At 38.5% G+C, this 9,757-nt stretch overlaps 1 pseudogene; it reads left to right on the top strand.

Annotated features, from left to right (window-relative positions):
* Positions 1–3,923: 3,923 nt before the first annotated feature.
* Positions 3,924–4,950, top strand: LOC124254935 (annotated as a pseudogene).
* Positions 4,951–9,757: the final 4,807 nt, after the last annotated feature.

Genomic DNA, 9,757 nt, shown 5'->3' with positions numbered 1-9,757 from the left:
ACTAATACATAAATAGATAGCTGAAATGCTTAATATATCAGCGGTCGATATGCGCAGATTTAAATCAACATTGTAGACGTAATACACACAGCATTGTTACAGGGTATGACACTCGCAAAACTTTCAGCCAGACCACAGGGCTGGATTATAGATGTAAAACTTACCAGCCCTCACCAAAACTTACCTGCTCACAAAAAAACCATACTGATTCACTTAGTATAATTAAATTAAAACTTGTAAAATATTGGGAAAAAAATAATACAAACTTCATATACAATGTACATGTCTAAATTTTAACCCGACTGTCCGGCAAGTGAATTTGAGATTTTGTTGACGTAATACAGAGAGCATTGTTACCGTAAAAGTGACTGTATTGTTGACGTAATACAGACTGCATTGTTACCGTAAAAGTGACTGTATTGTTGACGTAATACAGACAGCATTGTTACCGTAAAAGTGACTGTATTGTTGACGGAATACAGACTGCATTGTTACCGTAAAAGTGACTGTACTGTTGACGTAATACAGAGAGCATTGTAACCGTAAAAGGGACTGTATTGTTGACGTAATACAGACAGCATTGTTACCGTAAAAGGGACTGTATTGTTGACGTAATACAGAGAGCATTGTTACCGTAAAAGGGACTGTATTGTTGACGTAATACAGACAGAATTGTTACCGTAAAAGGGACTGTATTGTTGACGTAATACAGAGAGCATTGTTACCGTATAAAAGTGACTTTATTGTTGACGTAATACAGACAGCATTGTTACCGTAAAACTGTTCGTATTGTTAACGTAATACAGACAGCATTGTTACCGTAAAAGGGACTGTATTGTTGACGTAATACAGAGAGCATTGTTACCGTAAAAGGGACTGTATTGTTGACGTAATACAGACAGCATTGTTACCGTAAAGTAACTGTATTGTTGACGTAATACAGACAGCATTGTTACCGTAAAACTGACTGTATTGTTGACGTAATACAGACAGCATTGTTACTGTAAAAGTGACTGTATTGTTGACGTAATACAGACAGCATTGTTACCGTAAAAGTGACTGTACTTATGACGTAATACAGACAGCATTGTTACCGTAAAAGTGACTGTACTGTTGACGTAATACAGACAGCATTGTTACCGTAAAAGGGACTGTATTGTTGACGTAATACAGACAGCATTGTTACCGTAAAAGGGACTGTATTGTTGACGTAATACAGACAGCATTGTTACCGTAAAAGGGACTGTATTGTTGGCGTCATACATACAACATTGTAAACGTATTTCAGATACCATTGTTGACGTCACATATGCAGCATTGATGATGTAATACTGACACAATTTTGACGAAACACAGGATTGTTGACGTAATTCAGAAAGCATTGTAGATATCACTGCAGACGTATTGCAGATGTCATTGTTGACGTAACAGAGACACCATGGTCCTTGTCGACACCTTTTCTAGCTGCGAGGTACAATATATGTCCCTCCGTTTCTCTCTCACTTTGATGTCGAAACCATATCCAAATACATAACGAAGATAAATGCACTTCGCAATTTTGAATTATTTAAAATTCACTTTTCTATATCATCGACCCATTGTTGGTATACTGAAAATAACTTTCATCGTAAATATCGCCTGTTTTGACACATTGCTAAATCAACATTCATGGCGTTTTGCATAATGTAGAGTAGATTCTATGTCTGAAATTTAAATGTCGAATTTAACTGGAAGAATTGAATTTAGGAAAAAAAACGTTACATTGTAATCACTGGTATTTTTGTTGTTGTTTGGTCGAATCACCAAAGGTCATTCTGAAATATCGTCGATGAACTGAGAAACGCTGAGAATGTGTTGGAACAGGGGTGCGCACCCTTACACACACATACACACACACACACACACACACACACACACCTTTGTCCTGTAAGTTTATTAGATGACCCGTGAAAATGAAGTGTGCACCCCCACACAAGTGTGCAGCCTTCTCTCCCCCCGTTCTCTCTCGTTCAGCAAGATCAATGAAATCAGAATGTTTGAGAATATTGTCAGTCAAGTAGATCAATGAGGAAGTTACTCATGACTAGGAAATATATATATTTTTAAAAGATTTTCCTGTTCAGAATACCTATCAAAATGAAGGTGGAATCCATAAAAAAAACTGGTAATAAAATATCATTCTATGATATGTCATCTTAGGCATCTATATTCACTGCATGTAGTGATGCGTTCATGACTGGCACGGATTAGGATCTTTGTTTATTTATTCATTTTCAAAAACACCTGCCCGTGAGTCTAACCAAAGTGTTAAAGACAACTCCGACATGAATCGATTCGACATTTTCATCCACATGACACGCAGGTTATATAACTGAAATACTATTCAAAGCTGCACTAACCAACTCATTCACTTTCAAGGTTCGAAATCCAAGTACGATGTATTCATTAAACTGGGACGTACTAAACAATAAGGGATATTTACAATTCCCGACATAGCCATCATGATCATAATATAAGAACAGATTTTTGTTTAACAGTGGACCAATATGTATAGAGGTGAAAATATACTGCTTTGAAACTGATTCAAGTGTCCCTTAATGTTTCCAGAGAATACTGATTAAATGTCATCACAAACAGAGACTACATTTTCGTCATACGATCATCATGTATATACGTGACGTCACCGCGTCGTATTATGCTATAAATAGTTATATACTGACGAGTAAACTGCGTAAATTATGTGTTTAAGTTGAATAATGGTTTGTAATGCAGTTTTATGGGTGATAAATACTTACGTCTATATAAAACAAATGGTTTAATTGGACGAAATACAGAACATATAACATACAAGTTCGTAATGTAACTGAGAGCGAAAATATTCCAATGAGCTTTGATGTCCGTGTAAATGTGGGACTGTCAATGTTTTTATCTCCATAGTCATTTGGGACTGAGATTTATATCGATTATGAACGTTAGTATTCAGAAAGAGTTTAAAGTAGAGATTATTTTGGTCAAATATCAGCATCACATATAAATACTGACACTGAGAAATACAATCGTGCACGAATGTGTATCGAGTATATACGAATATATTCCCCTATGTTTATAGAGATGGTGCTTATAACTGCACATAATTCCGATATGAGCACTTTTGACAAACCGATATGTTAATTTGGTAATGAATTATATTTAATCGACGATATATTACTTTTTGTAAAGAAAATATGCGTTGACACAAGAGGTAATTCGTATAAACGAGTTGTTTTCAACGTGGCAAGTTACTCTCTCATCATCAACATTTTCCGTTGACCTTGTGCCATATTATATGCTACGGTTGTCCCATATATACTCACTTTTGTTTTCAAATGATATATATATTGATAAAAAATCACAGAAATTCACTAATGAGCTTTTATTTGGAGAATTTGACGATAATTGTAAATCTCCGAAGCAAGAAAATGGCGGACGATAAGCAATATCTGTGCTAGTAAAGCCATCTCCAAAAGGCGATTACTACGTAACAGAGGAATGACAAATGTTAGTTTTAGTTTAATCATTGAGAGGGTCCATTTCTGATACCATATTTTGTCGTTTATTTCAATATACTGCAGGGAAATTGGTCACACAACGATTAAAACGAGTACACCTATCGTATTGCCAACACTTATCTGCGTGTTTAAATTGTAAGAACTAATTGATCGATGAAGGGAAAAGCATATTGTTATTCACAAAGATATTTTATTATGTCCTCTTGTATGTGGTTCCATTTTGGTTTACGATACAAATACCAGTATCTGTGGAAACTGCGGCCAAAGAGAGTATACAAACACAACTGTCGGCAACTGAAATGAGACCAGCTGAAACGCACTGACTTCTATTGGTTGTTCTCTCCGACGTCCGCGCGTTAGGCATAAAGCCTGTGTGGCGTTTGCGGGCTTCATTTGCACTTCTACAGCCGGTACACAACTACGTGTTAGTAATCGCACAGTAAGAACATCACCATGACTGACGCAGCACCAGCTCCGCCAAGAAGGCAGCAAAGAAGTCTGCCCCGAAGAAGCCTTCCTCTCACCCTAAATACAGTGAGATGATCAAGAACGCTATAACCGGTCTGAAGGAAAGGGGTGGCTCTTCACGACAGGCTGTGTTGAAGTATATCATGAAGAACTTCAAAGTTGGTCCCGATGAGAGGACTGTCAACAATCACTTGAAACTTGCTCTCCGTGCCGGAGTCAAGAATGGCAATCTGAAACGCAATCTAAGGGAACTGGAGCCTCCGGTTCTTTCAGGCTTGGTGATAAATCCGAAAGGCAAAGAAACCCAAGGCAAAGAAAACAACCAAGGCATCTAAACCCAAGGCTGACAAACCAAAGAGGGCAGCAAAGAAATCTTCTCCCAAGAAGGCCAAGAGCCCAAGGCAGCAGCTAAGAAATCTCCAGCCAAGAAGGCACCCAAGCCCAAGAAAGCTGCTGCTAAGAAATCTCCAGCAAAGAAGGCAGCTAAACCCAAAGCAAAGAAATCTCCCAAGAAGAAAGCAGCGGCCAAGAAGTGAACAATTGATTCATATGTAACCAATATGTGACTTTCGCTGCCCTATCAACGGTTTCATGGCAGCCGCTTGGGCTGTTCCTGTTATTCGTTGCGTCGACTGTTTTGTGTTGAACATAATCTCAGACATCGACATCATTTGTTCATCATTCATTCACTGACTTCTGTGGAAGATACATATTTCACCCGTGCTCATTGACATTGTCCTTTCATCATGTTTTTCGTCAAGTGAAATATTGACTTGACACCATCACCTGTAAGTGTTCTAGGAAAAACTACATTGCCTTGTTATCGATCATTGTTGACTGGTCATCATTTGTACGAACATGTCATATTTGTTCTGACATCTAATGTCATGATATATATATTTCGTGAATTTGGTAATAAAATACTGAATTGTGATTTTTGTTAGAAATTGTATTTTTACAAGAGAGTAAACCGTGATCCTCTCTGATGTCTCATGGACACCAAAGATAGGGAACTTGGGCTTAACTTATGACCCAAGTCGCCTCCGTTTACTGATAATTTTCATAAAACTCAACACAGCGATAGCACATTGATTTGATAAGCAGAATATCGATTTCATTCACAACACATTCATGCAGTATAACTGCGTTGTATTATATATATAGACACTCATGTAATATGACTCCATAATATACCTCTAAATATTCACATATAACTTCATGTGCTCTTATATATAAGCTATATGGAGCAGAGCTCGGGAGTTTCACCATTTACATATCTGGTCAATCACATATGGACACCAACAATATTTATATATATATATATATATACTACTTACCAGTATTACACCCCTTCTTACTTTCCAAGGTAGTTGCTTATTAATTAGACATATCGAAAGTGGTAAATAAGATCACTCTACACAAATAAGACCAACGGCCTGTATATTCTGAAAAGAATGCCTGAGATGAAATGTCAAAAGTGGTCACTCAGATTGGGGTAGAGGCTAACGCTTAGGCACTGAATATATAGTAACAAAAATAACCCACTTAGATTGCAAAGTAGTCCCGGTGAAATGGGAGATTCTAGAACATGTTAGCTTTGCAGGGAGGAGGGCTAAGGTAGTAGGGAAAATAATGTGGTTCAGGGACTGAGAGAGACTGAGTTTGGGGATCCCTGTTGGCGACACAATGTGGTGACGTCACAGAAGGAAAATCCCGTCATCCGGGGCTTGAATGAGTAATGGCGAGTGCAATGTGTCCACTTCGTGACAGGTTGAACATGTAAACAAACTTGTTGAATAGGTAAGATGTCATTTCATTTCACACACTGTTCTCAATTAACATTTAGCAATTCATATGCGTAATCACAGATTCTGACAGCTGTCGTTGGTTCCTGCCTGTGATGACATCTTTTCGATATAGAACGTGACAGCGGACATGTGCATGGCATGATGCTTATCGCTGACCCGTCCAGGTGAACATTAGTGTCTGAACGGTTATTCAGCAGTATGGAATATCCATCTCAATTGAAACCCCTGAAGCCGGAATGGAATCATTTCGGTTTTTATTAAGTGCCGTAGTAACATAGCTTTTGAAATCCTAAACTACCTTGATGGCTGAACTATTTTAAAACAATAACTACCCCTGTAGCCTAAAAACATCCTTCTGGGAAAGGTGGCACTATTTTGATTTTTAAAATTTGTTCTTGCCAGTATGAATTAGATCTCTTGAATGTCATGCCTTATTGTTTCTTGCCACAGCTAAAACAAAGATCTGTGGACATCCCATAACATGGCTGAAGGGGTCGTGGGCACAGGTACTACAGATACATAGGCGTAGGAACACTTTAAAAGTTGGGGGGGGCAAGATTTTGAAATTGATAACGGGGGATGGGGTGGAGAGAGGAGGTATATGAAAAGGACAGACGAGTTCACTTGCTTTGCAATTTCTCCACAAAGAGTGTCCCAGCCCTTGTCTGCAGCTATAGAATACTTCAGAAAAAGGTCTTTATAATTACTTATTCTCTTTATATTTGGTCTTAAATATCTGAAAAATAAGAAATTGGATCCACTGTCATTTTTTCTTTATGATAATCATATTTTGGGTGCTCACAAATAGAACAATAGGGTACTGAAAAACAATAGTTTTATAGTATAAATATATTATAATTACATTCAATAACAAGGCAGAAGTGAGCACAGCTCACATACCCCCGCTTATAGTCTGATCGCCTTCAATACCATTATTGAATACCAAAATAATATTTTAGGAAAACTTTCAATTTTGTCATCATGCAATTGAAAGCCAAAACCCACAATGGCACCATAAGGGTAAAATCCATGCCAAATTTGAAGTTTGTAAGTGGTATAGTTTTTGAGCTATGCTCAGAGAAACCATTCGGACGACGGACACAGGGGCGAGACGGGCTGGCTATATACCAGCGACTTACGTCGTGGCGGGGGTATAATAATGCAGCCATTCTTATTTCATACATGAATTCGGCTTTCAGATAAAACCATCTCTCTCACTGCCAATGTATGAGTTTGAAATCGTGTCTTATTGTTATTGTTTAGATTTTCAATCAATAAATCAAACAGCACCTATTATACTTAAAATATGGCTATTACTGTAAACTAAATGTTACTGTATAGACCACACTGTAATGTCAATGTATGTTGTCAACTTACCGCTGATTCGAATCCATGTTGGCTGTTATTATCAGCCTCACTGCCTCTGCTTTCACTTTTGAGTGACATGAATTAAAAAATTTGGATTCTATCATTAGCGGAATTTTTTTTTGTGATCATGTTATTTTTTCAACGTTACCAGAGGCTTGAATTTGTGTTTAATTCTCTAGTATGGTCCCTAAAAGATTTCCAGCTTGTAAAAATACCCCCACCCCCAGTTCCTAATGCCTATGAGATACGTACCCCAGGTACTTTTATGTATACAGATATGTACCCTAAACAAAGTCAAAATACAGAAACGTACCCGGTACCCTAAAAGGCGGAAGACTCCATATTCCGCAGTCCAAAACCGAAACTGCATGTAGTTGTTCCCGTTCAACTGATTGCGATAGGTATCCATATGCATCGCAAAATATCCGTTACTGTATATTCTCATTACTAACATAACGTAATCAAATGTATCTAATACAACAGCATGACGGTTCCAATCGTCCTAGGGTACGTTTCTGTATTTGCATTATGGCCAGGTTACATATCTGTATACCGAAACGTACCTGGGATACAAATTTCGGCTAAACAAAGATCTGTGGACATCCTATAACATGTCACATCAGAACAACCTTTCCCAAATTTTCTCCAAACATTGAAATGACTAACAAGAAATCAACTTTAGTCAATCAGACCGGAGCTTTATAACGCTACATGTCACCAAATCTTAAAAATTAACTGGTGGCTTCCATTCCAGACTACCCTTTGAAAATAGACGAAGATTCTCATTTCCAAATTTGACAGTTGTACTAAAGGGTATTTAGAATGTGTTATAGATGGTTGAGATTGTATAGCAGTACTTCCTGTATGTTATGCAGAGTCTCTTTTATTCAAATGTTTGTAGAGAGGATTGAACCTGGTGAGGATTCTAGGAAAGGTGTAGAACGCTGTGTAGAGAGGATTAAACCTAGGTAGGAAAGGTGTAGAGAGGATTGAACCTAGGTAGGAAAGGTGTAGAGAGTATTGAACCTAGGTAGGAAAGGTGTAGAATGTTGTGTAGAGAGGATTGAACCTAGGTAGGAAAGGTGTAAACACTGTGTAGAGAGGATTGAACCTAGGTAGGAAAGGTGTAGAACGCTCTGTAGAGAGGATTGAACCTAGGAAGGAAAGGTGTAAACACTGTGTAGAGAGGATTGAACCTAGGTAAGAAAGGTGTAGAATGCTGTGTAAAGAGGATTGAACCTAGGTAGGAAAGGTGTAAACACTGTGTAGAGAGGATTGAACCTAGGTAGGAAAGGTGTAGAACGCTGTGTAGAGAGGATTGAACCTAGGTAGGAAAGGTGTAGAACGCTGTGTAGAGAGGATTGAACCTAGGTAGGAAAGGTGTAGAGAGGATTGAACCTAGGTAGGAAAGGTGTAGAACGCTGTGTAGAGAGGATTGAACCTAGGTGGAAAGGTGTAGAACGCTGTGTAGAGAGGATTGAACCTAGGTAGGAAAGGTGTAGAGAGGATTGAACCTAGGTGGAAAGGTGTAGAACGCTGTGTAGAGAGGATTGAACCTAGGTAGGAAAGGTGTAGAGAGGATTGAACCTAGGTAGGAAAGGTGTAGAACGCTGTGTAGAGAGGATTGAACCTAGGTAGGAAAGGTGTAGAGAGTATTGAACCTAGGTAGGAAAGGTGTAAACACTGTGTAGAGAGGATTGAACCTAGGTAGGAAAGGTGTAGAGAGTATTGAACCTAGGTAGGAAAGGTGTAGAATGCTGTGTAGAGAGTATTGAAAATAGGTAGGAAAGGTGTAAACACGGTGTAGAGAGGATTGAACCTAGGTAGGAAAGGTGTAGAGAGGATTGAACCTAGGCAGGAAAGGTGTAAACGCTGTGTAGAGAGGATTGAACCTAGGTGGGAAAGGTGTAGAGAGTATTGAACCTAGGTAGGAAGGGTGTAGAATTCTGTGTAGAGAGTATTGAAAATAGGTAGGAAAGGTGTAGAGAGAATTGAACCTAGGTAGGAAAGGTGTAGAATTCTGTGTAGAGAGTATTGAAAATAGGTAGGAAAGGTGTAAACACTATGTAGAGAGGATTGAACCTAGGTAGGAAAGGTGTAGAGAGGATTGAACCTAGGTAGGAAAGGTGTAGAGAGTATTGAACCTAGGTGGGAAAGGTGTCAACACTGTGTAGAGAGGATTGAACCTAGGTAGGAAAGGTGTAGAGAGTATTGAACCTAGGTAGGAAAGGTGTAGAATGCTGTGTAGAGAGTATTGAAAATAGGTAGGAAAGGTGTAAACACTGTGAAGAGAGGATTGAACCTAGGTAGGAAAGGTGTAGAGAGGATTGAACCTAGGTAGGAAAGGTGTAGAATGCTGTGTAGAGAGTATTGAATCTAGGTAGGAAAGGTGTAAACGCTGTGTAGAGAGGATTGAACCTAGGTAGGAAAGGTGTTAATCTCCAACAAACATAAAGACACACAGCAGCACGTCATTGGGCCTGCCTCTCTTTATTTTTCAGTGATGTAGAGTATTGAGTTGTCAGTCTCATGGTGTAAACATAATTGCAAATCAAACTGTTTTGA

The sequence above is a fragment of the Haliotis rubra genome, unplaced genomic scaffold, assembly GCF_003918875.1.
Source record: "Haliotis rubra isolate DU_JTF1 unplaced genomic scaffold, ASM391887v1 Scf587, whole genome shotgun sequence".
Lineage (NCBI taxonomy): Eukaryota > Metazoa > Mollusca > Gastropoda > Lepetellida > Haliotidae > Haliotis > Haliotis rubra.
This window is presented reverse-complemented; position numbering and strand designations above follow the sequence as displayed.